Source organism: Sciurus vulgaris, assembly GCF_902686455.1.
Source record: "Sciurus vulgaris genome assembly, chromosome: 11".
In the NCBI taxonomy this organism is placed as follows: Eukaryota; Metazoa; Chordata; class Mammalia; order Rodentia; family Sciuridae; genus Sciurus; species Sciurus vulgaris.
The window spans coordinates 73,774,243-73,799,339 of NC_136472.1; the positions used below are offsets into that span (position 1 = coordinate 73,774,243).

At 43.5% G+C, this 25,097-nt stretch overlaps 1 pseudogene across 1 annotated transcript; it reads left to right on the forward strand.

Moving 5' to 3' along the window:
* The first annotated feature begins 259 nt into the window (after positions 1–259).
* LOC306638564 (RNA-binding protein Musashi homolog 2-like) lies at positions 260–870 on the forward strand (annotated as a pseudogene). The gene has a single exon. The product of its transcript is annotated as an RNA-binding protein Musashi homolog 2-like (transcript).
* Positions 871–25,097: the final 24,227 nt, after the last annotated feature.

Below are 25,097 nucleotides of genomic sequence, written 5' to 3' on the forward strand. Positions count from 1 at the left end.
CAAAATGCAGAAGAATTAAAAGAGAAAACTATTATTACTATCTGAAGAAATAAGATACTGCACCTATGAACAAGCATAAGATGCTATAAAAAAAGGATTATTGAGAATTAAATATACAATAACAAAATTTGAAAAATTAAGAATAATAGTCATGCAGGGATCAGGGAAGCAGAGGTCTCAGGGCTGGAAGCCAGCTGCTGCTTCACTCACTGTGGGGCCACATGTTTCCATTGGGGAGGTGGGAAGATAGGGCTCAGATATGGAGGCAAATGAGAGCCAAGGCAACTTGGACAGTGCCAATGATGCTCAGCACGACTCTGGTAAAATGTTTAGGGGGGGAATGAGCTGGCAAACCTCACCCTATAGCTTTAGAGACTATTTTAGCAAATTTGGGGAAATTAGAGGAGGTATGGTCATGAGAAATCCCACTACGAAAGGCTTTGATTTCAACAACTTCACAGACCCAGCAAGTGTAGATAAAGGGTTAGATAGCCCTACCTTGAGTTATGTTTCAAGACGATCAACTCCAAAGTTGCATTTCCTCTTTCAGCACAACCCAAGATGTTCACAAGAACAAAGAAAATGTTTGTAGGTGTATTATCTGCGAACAGTAGAAGATGTAAAGCAATATTTTGAGCAGTTTGGCAAGGTGGAGGATGCAATGCTGATGTTTGATAAAATCACCAACAGGCACAGAAGGTTGGGTTTCATCACTTTTGAGAATGAAGATGTTGTGGAGGAAGTCTGAGACTCATTTTCATGAGATCAATAATAATAATATAATAAAGGATAGAATGTAAGAAAGCTCAGCTGAAGGAAATCACATTCCTGCAGGGGACTGCCTTACGCCATGGATGTATTCATGGTTGACAGGAGGATGTGGGCTACCCTAACTTGTGGTAACCTATGGCAAAGACTACCCAGATTCATTCCTCACTACAGCTGTCAGTTTCCAGACTATTTGCTAATTTTACAAGATATAATTTTTAGCAACCAACTCTTAAGAGAGGCATAGCAAATTGGGGTGTGGCACCACACAGTATGGGCTTGGGGTGCCCACTGAAACTGTTCCCACTGCCTGTTTGAATGAATTTTCTTCATCTTGTATTTAGTTCTTGGTAAAGTCTTCATCCCTTCACTCTATTTTTTTTTTCTAAACTTATTCTCCAGTCCCCTCCCATTTTGCCTCCTGTGTGAATTGTGACCAACCCCACCCTCAAATCCAAAAATGTAATGGGGCCAAGGAAACTTCTCACAAACTTCATAGAAACTCCTCAGGGGGGTCCAGGAATGAGGTGTCAAATTGTCAAAATGATCAAACAGACTTGTTGGGGCATTTCATGGGGTGAATTTTTAACCTTCTGGTGGCCCAGAAGGTTGTGGCCATGTGACTTAGAGCATCTATATTCTTTAGTGAGTACACACACAGACCCCGCTACAAAAACATATGAAAAATGTGATCTTTTTTTTTTTTTTTTAATGATTGTGGTTAATTTACTACCGATCACTTTCTTTTTTTTTTTTTATTTTATTGTAATCAAATGGGATACATGTTGTTCCTCTGTTTGTACATGGCGTAAAGGCATACCATTTGTGTAATCATACATTTACATAGAGTAATGTTTGATTCATTCTGCTATTTTTTCCCTTCCCCCCACCCCTCCCACCCCTCTTTTCCCTCTATACAGTGCTTCCTTCTTCCATACTTGCCCCCCTCCCTAACCCAAACGCTAACCCTAACACTAACCCTTCCCTCCCCCCATTATGTGTCATCATCCACTTATTAGCGATATCATTCTTCCTTTGGCTTTTTGAGATTGGCTTATCTCACTTAGCATGATATTCTCCAATTTCATCTATTTGCCTGCAAATGCCATAATTTTATCATTCTTTATGGCTGAGTAATATTCCATTGTATATATATACCACAGCTTCTTTATCCACTCATCAATTGAAGGGCATCTAGGTTGGTTCCACAATCTGGCTATTGTGAATTGAGCAGCTATGAACATTGATGTGGCTGTATCTCTGTAGTATGCTGATTTTAAGTCCTTTGGGTATAGGCCAAGGAGTGGGATAGCTGGGTCAAATGGAGGGTCCATTCCAAGTTTTCTAAGGAATCTCCACACTGCTTTCCAGAGTGGCTGCACTAATTTGCAGTCCCACCAGCAATGTATGAGTGTACCTTTCTCCCCACATCCTCCCCAACACCTGTTGTTGCTCGTATTCTTGATAATCGCCATTCTAATTGGGGTGAAATGGAATCTTAGGGTGGTTTTGATTTGCATTTCTCTTATTACTAGAGATGTTGAACATTTTTCCATATGTTTGTTGATTGCTTGTAGATCTTCTTCTGTGAAGTGTCTATTCATTTCCTTAGCCCATTTGTCGACTGGATTCTTTGAATTCTTGGAGTAGAGTTTTTTGAGTTCTTTATAGATTCTGGAGATTAGTGCTCTATCTGAAGTATGATTGGCAAAGATATTCTCCCACTCTGTAGGCTCTTTCTTCGCATTGCTGATAGTTTCCTTTGCTGAGAGAAAGCTTTTTAGTTTGAATCTATCCCAGTTATTGATTCTTGCTTTTATTGCTTGTGCTATGGGAGTCCTGTTAAGGAAGTCTGGTCCTAAGCCAACATGTTGAAGATCTGGACCTACTTTTTCTTCTATAATCTGCAGGGTCTCTGGTCTGATTCCGAGGTCCTTAATCCATTTTGAGTTTAGTTTCGTGCATGGTGAGAGATATGGGTTTAGTTTCATTCTGTTGCATATGGATTTCCAATTCTCCCAGCACCATTTGTTGAAGAGGCTATCTTTTCTCCATTGCATATTTTTGGCACCTTTGTCTAGTATGAGAAAATTGTATTTATTTGGGTTTGTGTCCGTGTCCTCTATTCTGTACCATTGATCTACCTTTCTATTTTGGTACCAATACCATGCCGTTTTTGTTTATTGCTTTGTAGTAGAGTTGAAGATCTGGTATTGCAATACCCCCTGTTTCACTCTTCCTGCTAAGGATTGCTTTAGCTATTCTGGGTTTCTTATTCTTCCAGATGAATTTCATAATTGCTTGCTCTATTTCTGTAAGGTACGTCATTGGGATTTTAATTGGAATTGCATTGAATTTGTGTAGCACTTTAGGTAGTATGGCCATTTTGACAATATTAATTCTTCCTATCCAAGAACATGAAAGATCTTTCCATCTTCTAAGGTATTCTTTAATTTCTTTCTTTAGTGTTGTATAGTTCTCATTGTAGAGGTCTTTCACCTCTTTTGTGAGATTGATTCCCAAGTATTTTATTTGTGAATGGGGTAGTTTTCCTAATTTCTCTTTCTGAAGATTCATCACTTATGTATAAAAATGCATTGGATTTATGAGCATTGATCTTGTAACCTGCTACTTTACTGAAATCACTTATGAGTTCTAAGAGTTTTCTGGTGGAATTTCCAGGTTCCTCTAAATATATAATCATGTCATCAGCGAACAGGGATAGTTTGAGTTCTTCTTTTCCAATTCGTATCCCTTTAATTTCTTTGGTTTGTCTAATTGCTCTGGCTAGAGTTTCAAGAACGATGTTGAATAGAAGTGGTGAAAGAGGGCATCCCTGCCTTGTTCCAGTTTTTAGGGGGAATGCTTTCAGTTTTTCACCCTTTAGAATGATATTAGCCATGGGCTTAGCATAAATGGCCTTTACAATGTTAAGGAATGTTCCCACTATCCCTATTTTTTCTAGTGTTTTGAGCATGAAGGGGTGCTGTATTTTATCAAATGCTTTTTCTGCATCTATTGAAATAATCATGTGATTCTTGACTTTAAGTCTATTGAAATGGTGAATGACATTTATTGATTTCCTGATGTAGAACCAACCTTGCATCCCTGGGATGAAACCCACTTGATCATGGTGCACTATCTTTTTAATATGTTTTTGTATGCGATTTGCTAAAATTTTGTTGAGAATTTTTGCGTCGATGTTCATTAAGGATATTGGTCTGAAATTTTCTTTCCTTGATGAGTCTCTGTCTGGTTTAGGTATCAGTGTGATATTGGCTTCATAGAATGAGTTTGGGAGGGTTCCCTCCTCTTCTATTTTATGGAAAACTTTGAGAAGTATTGGAATGAGCTCTTCTTTAAAGGTTTTGTAGAACTCGGCTGAGAACCCACCTGGTCCCGGACTTTTCTTTGTTGGTAGGCTTTTGATGACTTCTTCTATTTCAGTACTTGAAATTGGTCTATTTAAATTGTGTATGTCCTCCTCGTTCAGTTTAGGCAATTCATATGTCTCTAGAAACCTGTTGATGTCTTCGAGGTTTTCTGTTTTGTTGGAGTATAGATTTTCAAAATAGCTTCTAATTATGTTTTGTATTTCAATCGTGTCTGTTGTGATATTTCCTTGTTCATTCCGAATTTAGTGATTTGGGTTTTCTCTCGTCTTCTCTTTGTTAGTGTGGCTAAAGGTTTATCAATTTTGTTTATTTTTTCGAAGAACCAACTATTTATTTTGTCAATTTTTTGTATTGTTTCTTTTGTTTCAATTTCATTGATTTCAGCTCTGAGTTTAACTATTTCCTGTCTTCTACTACTTTTGGTGCTGGTCTGTTCTTCTTTTTCTAGGGCTTTGAGGTGTAGTGTTAGGTTGTTTATTTTTTGAGTTTTACTTCTTTTATTAAATGTGTTCCATGAAATAAATTTCCCTCTAAGTACTGCTTTCATAGTGTCCCAGAGATTTTGATATGATGTTTCTTTGTTCTCATTTACCTCTAAGAATTTTTTAATTTCCTTCCTAATATCTTCTGTTAACCATCCATCATATAATAGCATATTGTTTAATCTCCAGATGTTGGAATAGTTTCTGTGTTTTACTCTTTCATTTATTTCTAACTTCAATCCATTATGATCTGATAGAATACAGGGTAGTATCTCTATCTTCTTGTATTGCTAACATTAGCTTTATGGCATAATATATGGTCTATTTTAGAGAAGGATCCATGTGCTGCTGAGAAGAAAGTGTATTCACTCTTAGTTGGATGGTATATTCTATAAATGTCCGTTAAGTCTAAATTATTGATTGTGTTATTGAGATCTATGGTTTCTTTGTTCAATTTTTGTCTGGAAGATCTGTCCAGTGGTGAGAGAGGCGTGTTAAAATCACCTAGTATTATTGTGTTATGGTCTATTTGGTTTCTGAAATTGAGAAGGATTTGTTTGACATACATGGATGAGCCACTGTTTGGGGCATAGATGTTTATGATTGTTATATCTTGCTGATTTATGCTTCCCTTAAGCAGTATGAAATGACCTTCTTTATCCCTTCTGACTAGTTTTGACTTGAAGTCCACATTATCTGAAATGAGGATGGATACTCCAGCTTTTTTGCTGAGTCCATGTGCATGGTATGTTTTTCCCCATCCTTTCACCTTTAGTCCATGGGTATCTTTTTCTATGAGGTGAGTCTCTTGCAGGCAACATATTGTTGGATCTTTCTTTTTAATCCAATCTGCCAGTCTATGTCTTTTGATTGATGAATTCAGACCATTAACATTCAGGGTTATTATTGAGATATGATTTGGTTTCCCAGTCATTTGGTTCATTTTTAAAATTTTGTTTATTTGTTTGACACAACTTGGCTCCTCCTTTATTTGACAATTCCTTTAGGATAATTCCTCCCTTTGCTGATTTGCTTCTTTGTTTTTCATCTCTTCCTCATGGAATATTTTGCTGAGAATGTTCTATAATGCTGGCTTTCTTTTTGTAAATTCTTTTAGCTTTTGTTCATCATGGAAGGATTTTATTTCATCATCAAATTTGAAGGTAAGTTTTGCTGGGTATAAGATTCTTGGTTGGCATCCATTTTCTTTCAGGGCTTGAAAAATGGTGTTCCAGGCCCTTCTAGCTTTTAGGGTCTGGATTGAAAAATCTGCTGATATCCGTATTGGTTTCCCCCTGAATGTAATTTGGTTCTTTTCTCTCACAGCCTTTAAAATTCTGTCTTTATTTTGTATGTTAGGCATTTCATTATAATGTGCCTTGGTGTGGGTCTGTTGTAATTTTGTGTATTTGGAGTCCTATAAGCCTCTTGAACTTGATTTTCCATTTCATTCTGCAGATTTGGGAAATTTTCTGATATTATTTCATTGAATAGATTGTTCATTCCTTTGGTTTGTTTCTCTAAGCCTTCCTCAATCCCAATAATTCTTAAATTTGGCCTTTTCATGATATCCCATAGTTCTTGTAGTTTCTGTTCATGATTTCTTACCATCTTCTCTGTTTGTTCAACTTTGTTTTCAAGGTTAAATATTTTGTCTTCAATGTCTGAGGTTCTGTCTTCCAGGTGTTCTATCCTACTGGATATGCTTTCTATGGAGTTCTTAATTTGGTTTATTGTTTCCTTCAATTCAAGGATTTCTGTTTGGTTTTTTTTTCAATATCTCTAACTCTTTATTGAAATGATCTTTTGCTTCCGTATTTGCTCTTTTAACTGTCGATTGGTGCAATCATTCAATGCCTACATTTGCTCTTTCATCTCATCGTTTGCTTCCCTGATCATTTTAATTATGTACAATCTGAACTCCTTTTCTGTCATTTCTTCTGCCATGCTGTCATTGGGTTTTATTGATGTAACATCTAGATTTGTTTGCAGCATTTTCTTTCCTTGTTTTCTTATATTGTTCAGGTATCAGTGGACCGCTGAGATATTGCAGATTTCCTTTATTGACTTACAATGTTGCTGAAGATTTCTATATATATCCCCTCTTAGCCTTCAGTAGGCTGAAGTCTTGGAGGAAGTTGATAATGCGGTGCTCCACAAGGAATCTGCCTCTCTAGGAGTGGTGGCCTTCAGGTGGGGTATATTCCCTGCTAGTGGGCAGAGGTGCCTCCACTTGTTGACCAATGGTCATCCAAAGGGGAACTAGGCTGCAGGCTGAGGCAAGGCCTGTTTGGGCCTGTGTCTCTGGTTTTACCGTCCTTGTGGGGAAACCTCACCCGGCAGGGAAGACTCACCCGGTGGGGAGGTCTCGCTGGTCAGTTCCCTCCTAGAGGTTCCCCTCAATTTACAGCTACCGCCTGGGCTGGGCTGCCTTCCTCTGCAAAGTTCCCAGGGGCCCGGCCCTACCTCCTGGGCCTGGGAGCCTCACCCTTCGCAGATGAATCTCCTTAGGTTGCCCCTCCTCAGAGAATCTGCCTGCAGTCCTGGAACCTTTGCTCTGCCCCTAAGCCTGTCTCTGTGCGGCTCTTCCACCAAGAAGCCTCCTAGATCCTGGGACCCTGCTCTGCACCTAATCGCCTGGCTATGCGGCCCCTCCTCTGAGCAGCCACCTGGGGCCCCGTACAATCGCTCTGAGTCCCAGAGACTCGCCACACGCCTCTTCCTCCAGACAGTCGCCCAGTATTCCAGTGTGGTCACTAGGAGACCAAGCCACTCACTGCGTGCCTCCACCCACCAACCACCCGTAGCCCTGGGCAATCAATCACTCCGAGTCGAAATGACCCTCCCTGTTCCTCCTCCTCCTCCAGGTAACCCCCCGGGTGTTCAGGAGCGGTCTCTCTGAGTGGTTCTGAATCCATGTGACCCACTGCACGCATCCTCTGGGAGCCGCCCGGAGCTCTGGTACGGCCACTCGAGACCAAGCGACCCACTGTGCTTCTCCTCCAGGCAGCCCCCCTGTGTTCAGGAGTGGTTGCTTTAAGTCCAAACAACTCACCAGTCGCCTCCTCCTCTGAGCAGCCACCTGGAGCTCTAATGCAGTCACTGCGAGTCCAAAGGACCCGCCGCGCTCCTCCTTCTCCTCCTCCTACTCCTCAGGGCAGGCCCTGGTGTTCAGAAGTGGTCTGAGTCCAAACAGCTCGCCACGCAGCCCCTCCTCTGGCAACCGCCTGTAGCTCTGGTGTAGTCACTCCGAATCCAAGCAGCCACGCTCCTCCTCCTCCTCCTCAGGGCAGGCCCCGGTGTCCTGAGTCCACACAGTTCTCCTCACCGCTCCTCCCCTGGGCCGCCGCCCGGAGCCCCAGTGGTTGCTCCGAGTCCAAGCGCTGTGCTGAGCGGCCTCCTCTACGACGCTCCCAGTTGTCCAAGTTCACTGCTCCAGCAGGGGGAGGGGTGTCTCGCCGGCAGCTCTACTTCACAAAGTTCCCTGCGTTCCGGGACCACCGTCCCATCCGGGACGCCCCCCCAATGGGAGAGACTCACCCAGCTGCTTTGAGTTGGTCCCAAGTCTCTCAATTTCTCCTCTTTTGAATCCTGAGTCCTGGAGCAACATGAAATGCAGCCACCCTCTAGGCCTCCATCTTGAAACTCTGAAAAATGTGATCTTGAAGAGCAACCATAAAGCATTATCTGATTATCTTTGTTGTTTGGGACAGTCTTTCGGTGGCTGTCACTATAAGAAGCATCTGTCTTTGAGAAGGGACAACAGAGTTCCCTTGGCATGTTCATGTGTTGGCACATGGGCACCAAGCCACACTGGGCTTCTTCTCTTCAATTTCCTGGTGTCACCTCCTTGCCCATACTGCCTCCACTGGGCTAGGAAGAGATGAAGCACTGATGGCCACCCCAATCAGGCCACACGGTGGGCACTCCTGATGGTCACGCCCATGATCCTGACCCCCTCCATCTCCTTCTTTGAAATACTCCCACTCTTTTGGACTAATGGTGTTCAGCTCAGTTGGACCTGAAGAGTCACCCTTTTCTGCACATAGTTTGTGAGAAGTGACCCAAGTGTTTCCACCTGATGTGAGCAAATCCATACATTTGAAGGTCAGTGTCATTGAGAGCCAGCATGTGCATCTTGGGTCAACTCATAGAGATGCTTGATAGAAAAATTGATTAGTGTCCTTTGATTTTCCCACAGCCTTTTCATGAATTTTTGACTTTTCCCCACTTCTTATTTTGGTTTGCTGTGAATTGCTTTGCTCGAGTGAACTTGTCCTCATGTGCTTGGCTCACAAATGTTCCAGACATCATGAATTTTCTTCATCTCTGTAAATAATTCATCTGTGCTGCTTCCTAATGACATTCTGCACCCCCGTAAGCAACTGAGGCAGAAAAACAAATTGTTTACCACAAACAAAACAAAAAATATGGTTGGTGGATAACTTGAGAAAATAGAGCAAAAAGGCAAAAAGACAGAAAATAAAAAAGAAAATTAGAGGGTGGTCAAGGGGATTCAACATTTGAATGACAGAAACTCTAGAATGAAGAATTAGGGGAATATTGAGAACTGAAACACACGAGTTTCAGATTTAAATGACTCATTGAGAACTCAGCACATTGTGTGAAAATGTATTCATGCCAAGACATCAAAATTTCTGAACTCTGAAATCCAAGAGAAGATCATAAAAGTTCCCAGGTAGAAAATAAAAATAAGTGGCCTTTATCTGGGTGTGGGGGCGCACACCTGTAATCCAGTGGCTCAGGAGACTGAGGCAGGAGAATCGAGAGTTGAAAGCCAGCCTCAGCAAAAGTGAGGCTCTAAGCAACTCAGTGAGACCCTGTCTCTAAATAGCATACAAATTAGGGCTGGGGATGTGGCTCGGTGGTCAAGTGCCTCCAAGTGCAATCCCCAGTACCAAAAAAAAAAAAAAAAAAAAAAAAAAAAAAGGACCTTCATACAAAGGATTAAGAATGGATTTCTCTGTATCAAGATGGGAACTAAGAGTCAACAGGAAAATGCCTCCAAAATTCTGAGGGAAATAATTTCCATCCCAGAATTTTTTACCTGGCCAAATGATTAATAAGGGTGAAAACAATACATTTTCAATCATGTAAGGTCTCTGTGTACTTTCTCAGGAAGCTGCTGGAGGATGTGCTTCTACACAAATGAGCAAGTAAACCAAGAAAGAGGAAGGCAGGGCATCTAAGGGAAGATGCAATCAGGAGAGGGGCAGAGGAATCCTCAGGCGTGGTCATGCAACTGAAGGCAGCTAACACCACTGGGAACAAGAAGATGAGGCTGGTGGAACAGCCGGTACACGTAAACAAGTTGAGAGATTTGCATAACTGTAACTGTTATTGTTACTCAGGGAAGGAAAAGTAATCAGAATACTGCAGGGCTCAGTTGTCAGCAGCACTGACATGAACTAATAATGAGAACAGTGAACACTCTTCCAACCAAACTTGTGATGTAATGATACTGGGAGGAGCTGGGGAGACACAAAATGGACATGTGCGAAAGAGTGGGGGGTGGGGTGACTAAACTATCAAGACATAGCAATATAAGCAAATAATTCAGAATTAAAATCACTTGCCTCTGCAGAGTAGATAATGGCATGTGTTAGGGTTGAGAGAATGCTCCTTACCATGACAATGCAGACTTTCTAAACTATGTGCATGTACAACCAATTATTTGGTTTTTACTTTGGTGTGGTATCGGGATTGAACCCAGGGGCACTCTGCCATTGAGCTGTATCTCCAGACCTTTTAAATTTTTTTTTTAAAGTCAAGACAAGGTCTTTAAATGTTCAGACTGACCTCAAACTTGTGATCCTCTTGTCTCAGTCTTTGGAATCACTGGAGTTATAGACATGTGTCACCACATCCAGTAACAACCAAACATTTTAAAATTGAGTGACAACAAGCATCTGAACTGGGCCACTAGTGGCATGAAGGCAGTCATTTTCAACAGAAGGCCTAGCCTGACACCTCCACAATGCAGGTAGGAGAGGAACACAGTAGGGGACCCTGGTCACTGAGTAGGTGGAACACAATTCATCCTTCAAGGGCAAATTCAAATGCCATGCCCTTGAGACACCTGTGGTCCCTGCAATCTCATGTGATGATTCCTTCCCTCACCCTTTTCCCCTCTCATTAATGGAGTGACTATATGAATTCAACCATGGATATTTGGTTTGATCTCATCTCCCCTCCAGGCTATGAACTCCCCAAGGACAACGACTTCAGCTTGGTGACACAGATAAACTGTTCATTTGCTGAATGCGTGAATGATCAGCATCTTCTGACAGCACATACTTACTGAATAGAATAACACTTAATACTATTGAATGGAAAGGATCTTCTTCCTTAGAATCATCCTGACCTATGTTCTTGGTAGGAAACAAGTCTTGATGAATTTGCAATTCCCTGTTTTGGTGGGTGTGACCTCCTGACCCAGCCTGCTGTGTGATTTGAACAGATCTTTTAACCTTTCAGAAAGGTACCAGGACTTCCCCATATTCCAGTAGGGAAAAAAGAGTAGAAAATAATCTCCAGGGTCTGGAAGGCATGACCTATAAATTGAGTAGGGGGAGAGGGGATGTGATGATGAGGGCCTGGGAACCCACAGGTGTCCTGGAGATCTGCCCCTGGGGAGGTGAGAAGGAAGAGCAAAGGCTAATGAACAGCGGCTGCAGAGTGGCCTAGATGGAGGAATGATTCATCCCTGGGACTCCCACCCAGAGGCACTCTTCCTCACTGGTCTGGCTTCCAGTGTCCAGCCAAGCTGAGTCCTTCATCTGGAGGAATGTTTCCGCCAGATTCTTCCCACCCCCTGGGATGGGGCTGGCAGGGTCCCAGGCCCAGGCCTGTGTCCCTCTGCTGGTGCATCACAGCTTCAAGGGCTCCAGTAGAACTGCTGCGTGCTCATGCTGCACAGAACATTAGATCATCTAGCCTAGAAGGCCCCCAAATTTTAGATTTTACAGACTAATATAAAGTTTAAATAAAGAGGTGGTGACCAAAATAAAGTTACCAACTTATTTTGCTAAGCAAAAATAAGTTAAAAAGAACCATCAGTAGGGTGCAGTGGCACCTGTAGTCCCATCAGCTCTGGAAGCTGAGGCAGGAGGATCCCAAGTTCAAGGCCAGCCTAAGTAACTTAGTGAGACCCTATCTCACAAAAAAAAAAAAAAAAAAAAAAAAAAAAAAGCGGGGAAAAACGGCTCAGTACAGCACCCCTGGGTTTAATCCCCGGTGCAAAAAAAAAAAAAAAAAAAAAAAAATCAATCATTGTCTGAGGATGCAGCTCGGTAGAACACTTACCTAGTATGCGTAAGGTCCTGTTCCCAGCACTGCACAAAAACAAACGAACCAACCAACCATCACCATGTTGCTTCTTGACCTTCATAGTGGTTAAACAGTATGTTTGCTTTGTGCAAGTTATCCACGAATGAGAGTGACTACTTCAAGTGCGTGTTATAACTTTGTAAAAAGTTTACTTGAAAAATCATCACATACTATCACACCATTGTTTCATCTAAGAAAAACTCATTTTAATGCCCAATTATGAAAAATGCATAATCTCAATGAAAGATCATCCTAAAAAGGGCAGTAGTAAATTTACTTCACATGTAATAGCAAAACAAATTTCAGGGGAAAAGGAATCAAAACTTTACTTCACAACATTACTTACACATCAGTTTCATCAATTTAGAGATCCAGATGCAGAATGGAGTCCCACATCCAGCCTGTTCTTAAACTCTGTCACAATTGTTGAGAAAATCCAGTTTCCTTTGGTTATCTTGAGGGACGTGGAAGCCACACCCAGCACAGTTCAAAACCCAAGCTGACACCCTGGCTCTGGGCAGAGGGTAGTGAGGGTGGATGCAATGTCCTCTGACTGCTGAGAGAGGCTGAGAACCCAGACAGCAGCTGCCAAACCCACACTACCCCCACTCTCCCTACCCTTGCAGGGGCAGTCCAGGTGCAAGGGACTCAGTCATCAGGCACCCTGATCATGAGGCACAGAGTGGTTACAGCCTTATCTGAAGGGGATGCTGTAGACTAAGGAGAGCAGGCAGTCCATCTGCAAAGTTAGGGACCATCTGTCCCTTATGTGAAAAACCGAAAACTGAGCCCAGAGAGAGGAGCTGATTTATTCAAAATCACAACTTAGTGAAGAGCTGGTGCTAGAACCTCAGTCCCCGGCCTGTCAGCCCTATAGTCTCCACAGCCACCAGCTCTGAGCCTTGGAAGTCACCTTCTCTGGATCCTGAAAATTGCTCACAGGTCCTGCCATGCTGCTAAAACTCTGCAGAGCCCTGGCTCTGGTGGCCGGAGCTGGGCTTGTTCTGGGCTACAGGGAATCAGGTTACCTGCTTAAAGAGGCCCCCTCAGGAACCAGCAGCTCTCCAGCTTGGCAGGAGGACAACTTGGCGAGGTTGAGCCCATGTAGGATGCCAGAGCTGCTACAATGGAGGGCTTCAGCCATCCAACACCTCCTCCAGGGCTGCTGTCACCAAACCCAAGTTGACACCCTGGCTCTGGGCAGAGGGTAGTGAAGGTGGGTGGAGGAGAGGAAGGTTATTAAGCATGCTTTGCCAGACAGGTTGGGGAGGGGGTGCTTGGCCTTTGCAAAATGGATCTCTGTATGCTTCAAAGGTTTTGCTCAGCCATGTCTCCTCCTTGCTTCTCTCTTCATAAACATGCCCAGTCTCCACCAATTACACAATGCTTTTTTGCTTAATGGTGCCACAGAGGCTGTTTCAAGGAACTCAGGGGAACTGGTCCACTCTTTGGGCCTTTGCCACCCAATCTGTGAAATGGTCAGTTGTGAGTATGTGAACAATTCTCCAGTTCCTAGGAAAGCTGATGCCAACCACTGTGGTGGGGGCTTCCAGACGAGGACACAGGCCCTGTAGTTCAGGTGGTATATTCTACTCTGAGAGAATGAGTAGGAACCCTTGATTTCTCCAACACATATCAGAAAGACTCAAAAACAGGAAAAACATCCAGTCGACTATGTGTTGAAGAGACTTAGAGGTCTGACTGTTGAATGGATGTAAGAGTAATGAAATTCAGTTTAAGATTATTTTAAAGAAGGGTGCCACTAAACAATAAAATCAAAGACCTAGTCCAGCTGCCCTCATCTGACAGAAGAGGAAGCTGGCCCAGTAAAGGGCTGTTTTACTGAAGGTCACAGGGAGCACATTGGGACTAGGCAGGAGTCCTGAGCCCAGCCATCTGACTGCTGCTCTTATGGGTGAGTTCATCAGAAGGCAAGGGCTGGACACTTTATGGCAAATCTGCAGCTTCCAGTGACACACCCAGCCTTCAGTTTCTTGAAAACCTGCATTCCTTGGCTGAGCCCACTCTGTCCATCTTTCACTGAATTTCCTCCAACTTCCTTGGCCCTCCATGGCTAGCTGTGTGCCTAGACCAGTTGCTCAGCTTCTCTAAGCTTGAGCCTGCTCATCAAAAAGTGAAAACATTCTGACCTTGCAGGACAGCTCCAGCCAAGGAAGTGCATGATAAAGTCAACATTTATGGCCCCTGACCTGTGCCAGACACATGCAAGACAGAGGGTTATTTTCTGCACAGAGCTCTGTAGGGGTTGAGACAGTGGGGCAAACCTGAACTAGGATTCTAGCCCAACCATCAACTGACTCACTGTGATCCTGAACAAGTCACCTAGCCTTGCTAGGACTCTCTTTTCTTATCTGTAAAATGGAGACAAAAATACCTATTGTGTCTGGGCATGGTGGCATACGCCTGTAATCCCAGCAATTCGGGAGGCTAAGGCAGGAAGATCATGAGTTCAAAGCCAGCCTCAGCAATTTAGTGAGATCCTAAGTAACTTAGTGAGAACCTGCCTCAAATAAAATATAAAAAAAGACTGGGGATGTGCCTCAGGGGTTAAGCACCCCTGGGTTCAATCCCTGGTTACCCCCTCCCCCCCAAAAAAAAAGTTAAAAAAAATACCTACTGTGCCTGTTGCTGGGAGGATGAAATTCAAAGCCTATAATCACACTCAGTGCAGGCAGCCCCCACGTAGTTCTTTGCTTGCAAAGGCCCCTGGGTCAGTTCCACTCAGGAACATGCATCCCTGGAGCCAGAGTCCTCACTCTAAGGTTGGGGAATCCTACTTAGGTCTAACTGGGAGCACCAAAGTGGAATGAGGAGGCCTTGGGATGGAGCGCTTGGAGGGGGGATGCTGCATGGGGCCAGCAGCCAGCAGGCCTGGCCCTGAGCCCTAGGGCTTCAGATCCTTCCCTCCCTTCAAGCAAGCAAGCAGGCTTGGTGGAGGCCCTGGCCAAGCATGGCTCCTTCCTTGTCCCTGTCATCTCCTGCAGAGAACCCTGGGGGTGGAGCTCCAATCAGCCAGCAGTTAGACTGTCCTGTGCCCCAAAGTCTCCAGCAACCTCTGATTGCCTTAGCCTGGTATTCAAGGTCAGAGGGTCTGGTCTTAGCCACTGTGCAGTCTCTTCTCTGCTAGGCCCCCTTTCCTCCCAGGCTGCCACTGTCTTTGCAAATGTGGTTCTCTCTCCCTTGGATCCTCTGAAGCAGAGGACTGTGGAGAGCCATGGTGAGAGAGGCCTTTGCTCCAGGAGGTCAACATTGTCCTCATCCCTTGGCTGCTCCTCAAGCAATACCTCATCTGTACCCTGGCCAATTCTAATCCCCTGAGCCCCGCTCTAAGTCTCTGCTGGCAGGAATGCTTCATCACTGAGAGTTACTTTCCTCCTTCGTAAGAAAAGAAACTTCAGCCTTGTGCAGGACCCTAGTAGGGCAGTTTCTGTCCTCTTCAGGGAGTCAAGAAGATTTCTTGGACTCCTATCCTTGCCCCAATCCAGGTGCATCTGTGCCAGATTCCTCATCACCACCCAATTCGGCTTGGGCTCCAGGAACCTGAACTCTAAAACATCCATCTTTCTGAGGGCTAGCCTTGGCATCCTTACTGAGCCCTGATCACCCATGATGGCAGGGCCGCCGTTTACCTCACTCGCCACTGGATTCCAGAGGCTGGTGCAGGGCCTGGAGCAAGGCAGGGGCTCTAGAACCAGGTCATGCCTGGCCCAAGTCCCCTACCCACCTTGCTGGCAGCACATGAACCTACCTTCATTTCACTCAGAATTGAGTATTTCTGCCTGAAATTAAATGAAATCAAAAACCAATGGAGAAAATGTTTGCACACAAGACAGACTAAATGTTAATTTCCTTAATATTTTTGTAAAGAAAAAAATACTTTTATTCATATTCTCTATTCAAATGGAAAAGAGAACTTCAGAGGAAGGAAGAAGGAAACATTTTTATATTTGTGGAAGGAAAGACTTTGACTCACTCATAATAAAAGAAAAATCAATTAAAATAGCAGTGAGATATACTTTTAGAGCTGGGCCTCTGGTTTGGATCAAATAGACTGATATCTACGAGATCTATTTGCACACGCTTGTAGTAATGAGTAAGGATATTTGTTCTAGCCTTATTTAGAACAGAGTTTGGCAAATGTCTTCCATAAAGGACCAGATAGTAGCTATTTAGGCTTGAGAATCAAGCAGTCCCATCACAGTGTCCTAACAATGCCACAGACAAGCATAATGATTGAGCATGGCTGTGTCCAATAAAACCATTATGAACACTGAAACTTAAATTTCAAATATCTTTCATGTGTCCCAAAAATCTTATTAAAAAAAAAAAAAAAAACTAAGAAAAGAACAGTTAGGTATGATGGTACACACCTATAATCCCAGTGACTCTGGACACTGAGGATTGTAAGTTCAAGGACAGCCTCAGCAACTTAGCAAGGCCCTAAGCAGCTTAGTGAGACTGTCTCAAAAGACAAACAAACAAATAAATAAATAGGACTGGGGATGTGGCTCTGTGTTAAGTGTCCCTGGGGTCAATATCTAATATGGAAGGAAAAAAAAAAAAAAAGGCTGTAGCTGTAGCTTAGTGGTGGATGGCTTGCCACAAGGCCCTGTGTTCAATCCCTGGCACTGCAAAAAACAAACAAAAAATAAATAAAAAATTTCATAGCTGAGGGCTATACAAAAACAAGGTGCTGGGCTGGCTCTGGGCAAAGCGCACACTCTGTTTGAAATAGATGAATACCATAGGCACATGTTAACTTTGTAAAAAAAAAAAAAAAAAAAAAAAAAAATCTCAACTCCCCCAAGTAAAGTTTTTCCCTGAAACAAAAGGATTGGTGGTGAAATAAGTTTAACACCCAGGGTTAAGCAAAGTCAGTGTCTTTGCTGCAGGATTTGGGCGGGGTGGCCTTGAATACGCTGTTGTGCCTTGTGAATCCACCCAAAGACTGGGGCTTCCCAAGCTTATTGCTGGGACCAGCATCCTGTGAGATATTGGGGTGGCTACCTCTGGACACAAGAACTGCCTTCCTGCTTTCTGCTCCCCGCTTCAAACACCCTCACAATACCTCGGCACTTCCCAAAGTACATTCCTCAGCTCACTGAGCCTGTGAGATGTTCCATGGCCAAATGTTCTTGGGAAACTTTCTGCCAAAGTAGATGACAAATGATTGCTCAAACTTCTCCCAGCTTTTACTACTTTCTGCCTTTTCTCACACTCTTTTTTTTACCCATTTCTGTCCCATGAGTCAAGGCTTGGGTCTCATGCTTTCTGAGTTCACAGGGAAGCCTTTTGGATCCTGGCAAGATAATAAAGGTGCCTTATAGTGTCCTAGATAATCACTCAAAGAAAGAAGTTACAAGAAGCAATTGAGGAGTGACTGAAGGGGGAGAGAGAAGGGACATGCTTGGTGTATGATTAACAGGGTGACTGTGATTGGGTTAATAAGTGGGGCATGCAGAAACTTATTCTCCTGTGTCCCTAGTTCTACTTACTGTGGGTGGTGCAGGAACTCAAGCTCCAGCTAAAGCACTTGTTGGCCAGCTCTTGGGAAACAGAAAAGTCCCTTGCTCTTAAGCCTTCCCACTGGGCTCCCATCCCTACCTGAAGTCCCAAGAACTCTACTCACCTCTGGATATGGATCTGGAGGTCACCTGCCACACAGATCACTCTGCCCTTTAGACCATAGGCACTGCATGGAGCAGGTGCCTGAGTTGGTTTGACCAAAAAACCTTGTGGGACTCTGGACTGACTTTGCTTTCCACCCAGTCTCTGCAGTTCACTGGATACACCAAAGTTGCCCACCTCACTGAAGGGGGACCTCCTCAGAGATGCAAAATGTCAAGAGGTCAATTGACCTGCTTAACCTTAATGTTTCCTTAAGAGCTATTTCCTCTGAAACTTTCAGCAAATTGCTTAATCTCTTTGAAACTCATTTTTCCTAACTCTACAAGAGGTCTGCCCACCTCGCTGGCTACTTATGCATATAAACAAAGTAGAAAGTGCTTGGCGCATGGAGGTATTTATAGCATTTACTTCCTCTGTTTTCCCTTATGCTGATTCTGAGCTACTGAAGGAAAACTGTTTCTTAGTTTTCCACTGTGTGGCATTGGGACACTTATGAAGAATCAGTTGGGATGGATGTGAGAGGGTAGCTGTGGCCCAGTCCGTGCCAAATACAGATCTGCCCATTTCAAGGCAGCTTTCCCAAGCCACTCCCTCTGAAGACTGCTTTTACCTTGCTGTCTGTGACTAACTGGTTTTATCAGTCCCTCCCTCACCTCTACCTGCCTTCCACAGGTGTAGATTCCCTTCATATCAAGTGCCAGGGATGACTCATATGTGACCCCAAGTCCCCAATGACTTGGCACAGAGTAGGCTTACCAGATAGAAGTTTGGAAAGGCAGTTATCTGCAGTTGTCAGTGAAGTGTGCTTAAAGAATATCTTGTTGCAGAGAGGGTGCTCAAGGAGCCCTTTGCAAGACTAAGCAGTCACTAGGAGCCCAGGCAGAGAGGGGAGGTGGTGGTGAGAAGCAGGGATAGGTGGAGCTCAGAGAGGACAAGCTACTTTATGACCTGCCCTTGGGCATTCATTCATTAAACTCTATTAACAAATACTAACTATCTACATTTGCCAGGATCTTTGCACATTCTGGTTTGAGGTACTGCAGTATATTGTATAAGAGGGATGCGGATCTGGCACTATGTATTCTTGGGCAAGTTACTTGACATCTCTGAGCCTTGATGACATCATCAGCAATATGACCATAACACCCAATGTGTCACACAGTTGTTATGAGGATTGCATGAGCTAATTTATATCAATTGCCAGCACAGTCTCTGCTAGATAGCACTTCTCTAACACAACTGCTAGAGGTAATAATCTTCCAGTCCTGTGTGGTTAGAGCAAAAGCTCCTGCAGACCTTGGAATTGAGACCAGCAATCCAGCTGTCGTCTGACAGCTGAGAAAACCGGGGCAGGGAAGACAAAAGTGCAGCAGGAGCAGAACCCCGGCCTAGGGCTCTCAGGGCACTCTCTTTCCATCTAAATGTTGTTTCTCTGAGTTTAGGGCCTGAAGAGCAGGCACCAAGTGCTGCTTCACCAAGTGCTGGTTCACCAAGTGCTCCTTCAGACAAAGTGGTCTGTGAAGCTGGGGCAGTTTGCCCATAACAGTACAAGCCAGGCAGCTTCCTGGACGCACAGCTGAGGATGTACTTAGGAGCAATCTGCTGCAGGGCCTGCAATGTGTTGGCGAGCCCCACCTCTCTGCTGTCCCTGAGGCTGAATTACAGCCTGGCCTGGGAGAGTTCATTGCTTCACTCCAGGACGCTCTCTAACTGGATGGAGTTTGAGGCAATAGTGATACAAGTGTACTGTGAGATTTTTCCAGTTTCCACAGATCTATCATATCCTTGACCTCATTTGACCTCCACAGCATTTTTTTTTTTTTTTAACAGCTGGAGAAACTTTGGCTCAAGGAGTTAAGTAACTTATCTGAGGTCTTGGTACAGGTGACTAGGTATTTTCTCTTGATCTCGTGCTCATTCAGTACTTGGAATAAGAGCGGACACTGACTGAGCGCTTCCTTGAGGCCAGTCTGTTCCAAATGCTCCATCTGCATGATGTCCTAACAATCCTCACCACCTCCCTAAGTGATCAGTCCTCTCAAAGATGAAGACACTGACAGAAGTCAAGGAAGTGACTCAGGACATACAGATAGTAGGTAGTAGAGCCAGGGTTCAAACCCAGGCAGCCAGGTTCCATAGCCCATCTTCTTCCCCTCTGTATCAGGGCTTCTGAACCCAAATGAACACCTTGGTCCAGATTATCCTGAGTTGTGGGGGTTGTGGGGCTGCCCTACATTACAGCATTTTTATTTAGTTACTTATTTTGGGTACTGGGAATCAGACCTAGGGCCTGGCACATGCTGGGCAAGTGTTCTGTGATTGAGCTACACCGCCAGCCCCTGTGGGATACTAAGCAGCATTCCTGACCTCTACTCCCAAGGGACATGGGGAGCGTTTCCCTCCCCATGGTTGTGATAACCAAAGATGTCTCCAGACATTGCCAAATACCCCATGAGGAGCAAAATCACACCTATTTAAGAACTCTGCTCTTTATTATACTATCCTAAATGATAGCATATGGTTATGTTAAGAAATAGGGCAATACCTAGTTTTAGAGAAAATGTTTCTATAGACCTCTTTCCAAAATGAATTAACATTCAGATTCAATCAACCGTAACTGCTCACCCCACAACCTACATCCACACAATTTATAGGTCATTTTAAGAATAAATTGATGCTTAGAGAAATCAAGTAACCTGCCCAGAATAACAAAGCTAGTATGTGGCAGAACGGGAATTTGAACCTTGGTCTTAAAGTCCACATGGCTTTTTTTGGGTAGTATTTATTCTGAAGTGACAGAATTGTATTTTCTCAATTCTAAGATATACATTCTCCCCACAATTTAATGGTTTTAGAATTCGGATGCAACTTAAAACCAATGTCTGCTTCTAGTAGAAATATTTTTAATTCCCCAAAAAGCTATTATTTAATTAAAAGTATATCTCAACAGTCTCTTAGAACTGAGCATCAAGGGCTTGGGCTTGGATATAGCTCACTGGTAGAGTGCTTGTCTAGCATGTGCAAGGTCCTGGGTTCAATTTCTAGTACCTCAGGAAAAGAATTATAGGAAGAGAATGGAGAACTTGAACTGTGAGTGTGGAAGATGATGATGGAGGTAAATGGTAAGGAGAGAGACAAAGTGGCAGTCCTCTCTCCTTGGAGTTAGGCCTTTTCTCTGCCCCACTGTCCACACCACCCTGAATCCTTACCTGCTGACCCCCATCCAGTCCTGGTGACCCAGTTCATACCACAGTCTTCCAGGAAGTTTTGCCAGGTCGTTAATGCGAATCTCACATTTTCTAATTCCAACTAGAAGCTTCTTCTTATTATTATTTTATATAATTTTTTTTGGTTGTTGATAGACCTTTATTTTATTCATTGATTTATATGTGATGCTGAGGATCGAACCCAGTGGCTCACACACGCGAGGCAAGTACTCTACCACTGAGCACAACCTCAGCCCTAGAGGTTTCTTTTTCTATCCAATCATTTCAACTACAGCAGTGTTTGACTGACTAAACACGTTCTCCTTCATCACCGGCAATGTTAGCACCCTTGCCTTATAGAAAAGGAAGCTGAGGTCCAAAGGACAGCAATTTGCCCAACATTCCTTTCAAGGTCGGTGGCAGGGCAGGAAGAGTTGAGTCTCCACATTCTTCACATCGATACTTCATGCTTGTTCTGCTCACCACAACCAGCTGGGGAGCAGTCAGTTTAGCCAAGACTTGGAGAAAGTGGCTAATATTACCGGATGATTCCATGGTAAAAATTGTGACATCCGAACTCAGAGAGGTACAGAGATTCACCTAAGGATCCATAGCTCCCTAGCAGAACTCAGACTGTAACTCTTCATGCTGGTCTGCCCAACCCTGACACTCGCTCACCAGCCAGGCCTGCCTTCATGCTCACCAGCAGGAAAGGGACAGCAGCCTCTTCCAAGACTCCCCAGGAAAACAAGAACTTTCACTTCTGTTCTCACTGATGTCACAGGGATTGTGGTCTGCCCCTCCAGTATGTCTCACCAATGTCCTAACTTTTTAAGAACTGGACTCAAGTCCTTTCACCTAACTAGTGACCTGAACAGGACCCTGACAGAAAGATACAGAGCTGGAGGGAAACAGGAAGTCTAGTTCCAGGTGGTGTTAACATCTGGGCAAGTAAGTTTCCTAGGGGTGACTCTACTTCTCACAGGTTATTATGAGGACTGTTAGCTTTTTGTAGCTGGGACCAAAATACGCAACAAGAACAACCGAAGAGGATAAAAAGCTTAATTTGGGGCTAATGATTTCAGAGGTCTCAGTCTGTGGCCAGCTGACTCCATTCTCAGGGCCTGAGGTGAATCAGAACAGAACAGAAGGGTGTGACCAAGCAAAGTTCTTAGCTCATGGCAGCTGGGAAGCAGAATGAGGGAAAAGTCAGGGACAGAATACAATCCAAGGCATGCCTCCGGTGACCTACTCCCTCCAGCTGAGTCCTACCTGCCTACATTTGCCACCCAGTAATCCATTCAAATTATTAATCCACAAAGTGGATTAATCCCAATTAGGTCACAGCTCTAATAATCTAATCATTTTGCCTCAGAGCATTCCTGCATTGCCACATGAGTTTTTAGGTGACATCTCATATCTAAAACATAACAAGGACTGAGGGTGATGGAAGTCTGTGAAGACCTGTGGTGTACTTTCTGCACACTAGTGTAGACGGCAGCCTCTGACTTTGCACAGGCATAGATGATGTGATCTCAGGAAAATGATCTCTTTAAAATTCAGTTCTCTTGTGGGCATAGTGTATCGAGCTCATCAAATTATGAATCTGAGATAATACACATAGTACCTGGCACATGGGAGGCACTCAATTAATATATTCCCTCCTAAGTAAGCGTCATTATATGAAACACAGCAGAAGTCAAACCCTTAATTCTATTACTTAAGCACATGGATAAATCTTATGTTATGGACAGGGAATTTAACCTCAAATGAATACTGAGATTGCCTATGATTTTAAAGCACCAGCAGCTGCCTTTGCATTTAGTCATCTATCTTACAGGGAAGCTGCAAAGCTGGAAAAGGGATTGTAGTCCAGAGAAAAATGCTGCTGTGTAGCAGAGGTAATTTAGGGGGGCACATCTCTTTATCCAGTTGCAGGCCTGTCCCCCTTCTCTACAAAAAGGCAGGAGCCAAGACACAAGTAGGTTCTGAAGAGGGTCATGAAAATTATATGGGTTGTGGTTTGAGAAGGGAAGGAAGAGGAGAAAAAAACAGTGCAGGAATTACTTGACTTGGAAAGGAAGGGGTAAGACAGGTGATAAATAGGAGAGTATTATATTGCAGAGGAGGGTGGTGAGTCACATGCTAAGGTCGTTACTGTGGTAGAGGTCTGGGGGAACCAAAGGGATCATGTCTCAAGACTTGGAACATTTTGGGAAAATTATACAAATCATAGATGTTATTAATTATGATTAGCAATGTCCAAGGCGGGGTTTGCTTTTTAGTTTGTGTCTCTCACTTTGTAAACATGCCCAGAAACTGTAGGGTGCACTCTGCCATGTGTATCCTGCATATAAAGGACACTGCTTCTATGGCTAGCTCACACAGGAGCTCCAGGCTCAGCATCTCTTGGACACCCCTGACCAGAGAACGTTGGCCAGTTTCTGGGCAGGACTTCCAAGGGGGTTTCATGGATCGACCTCTAAATCCCTTTTTCTTCCTCATTTCTGGTTGTTTTCCTCTCCCCCAATGCCCCAGCCAATCTGAATTCCTCACTGGTCCTAGCCACATCATTTACTCATTCATTTAACAAGTGTGGAGGATCTATTACCTGCCAAACAGTTTCACACAATGGGGTTACCACCACAGTGAAAAAGGCAAAGTCCCAGTCCTGGTAGAACTTACATACTAGTGGGAGAAAACAAATCATTTCTAGGAAAGGTAGGTTAGTTCTGAAAGAGTATGCAGAAAAAGCTTCTCTGTGGAGATAACTTAAGAAAGCAAAGACTTGAATGATGCAAAAAGTGAGCTAAGAGCTAATGAGGCCACACCTTTTAAGGCACATTTTGAACAAGCTTCTCTGAATGAGCCTGGAAGTGGGATAAACCAAAGATCATTAACAGATGGGCAGAGTAGAGAAGAATCAGAGCCCAGGGGACAAGGACAGAGGTTGATGTGGACCAGTTAAAATAAAGGTCTTAAGAGTCATGATCAGGAGTGTGGATCCTGAGGTAAGCATGGGGGAACACCACTGGAGGGTCTGAAAAGAGGTCTGCATGATCACTCTGCTGGATGGAAAATAAACTCAGAGGGAAAGATAGGCATGAGATGATGGTGGCTTGGACTAGGGTAATTGCAGTAGGGTGGTAAGTATTACTACTGAGGGAAAGACAGGGGATGCCCTGGTAAGACACTTGAGGGGACCTTAAAGAATTAGCCGCTAACAGTTTGCCATCAGGGTCAATGTCTTATCTTTGTAGCCAAAATATGTGGAACAGTAACTGGCATGATATAAGTAGAATTGGAAAAGTAGTATCAAATATTCTGGAAGAAAAATGTCATATATATAACACTGAATTTTCTACTTCAGAATGCTATTTAATCCATTTCAAGATGGGAAAAACATATACATTATGGATAATGTGGAAAATAGAAATGTGAGGAATGGAAATTGTTTAATTCTTCAAACTTCCACCACTTGGAGACAAACATTGGTAATTTGGTGTAATACTTTTCCCTTAGTCTTATCATGCCCATTTTCTGAAAGTTGGGTATTTCCATTTTGACAAGAGGCCTGGTCTACCAGAGTCAGATGGTCTGGGTTTGAACCTCACTTTAACACTAGTGGTGTTGGAGAAGTTACTCTCTAGGCCATAAAATGGGGACAGTAACACCTACTGGGTCACCTTATTGTGAGCTTAAATGATTCATACAAAGCACCTAATAAGTGCTCAACATATGGTAACTGTTATGAATAAAAAGAAGTCCAAAGCACCACAGATGCAATCATAAGGAACGCTTTCAACATCTCATTTCATAGGAAAAAGGATCTGCATATCTACAATCTAATCACATGTACTCTAAGGAAAAATAATCATACCAAGAGTAGGACTTCGCCAAATAAGATGTAAGCAATACCAAATATTTTTAAAACCAAATTTTATAGTAACAAAAAACAGAACTATGCCAAGTACTAACCCCAGATCCTGGCCTGTTTAATAAATCTCTCTCCTATAAAGCTTACATACATATGGGATTACAGTTTACATTAATAACAGTATAAAGGGCAGACACTGCTCACATGCCAAGAAATGATTCTTTCAGGTTTTCCGTCTTCAGTTATGTCTATGTGGTATGACAGGGCATAGCACCAATTTAGGACACTTCTGGTCACCCCTGACCTCTACCATCACCAAGCAATATGATTCTGAGCAGATGTTCTCTCCAGTCTTCTGCAAAATGAGAGG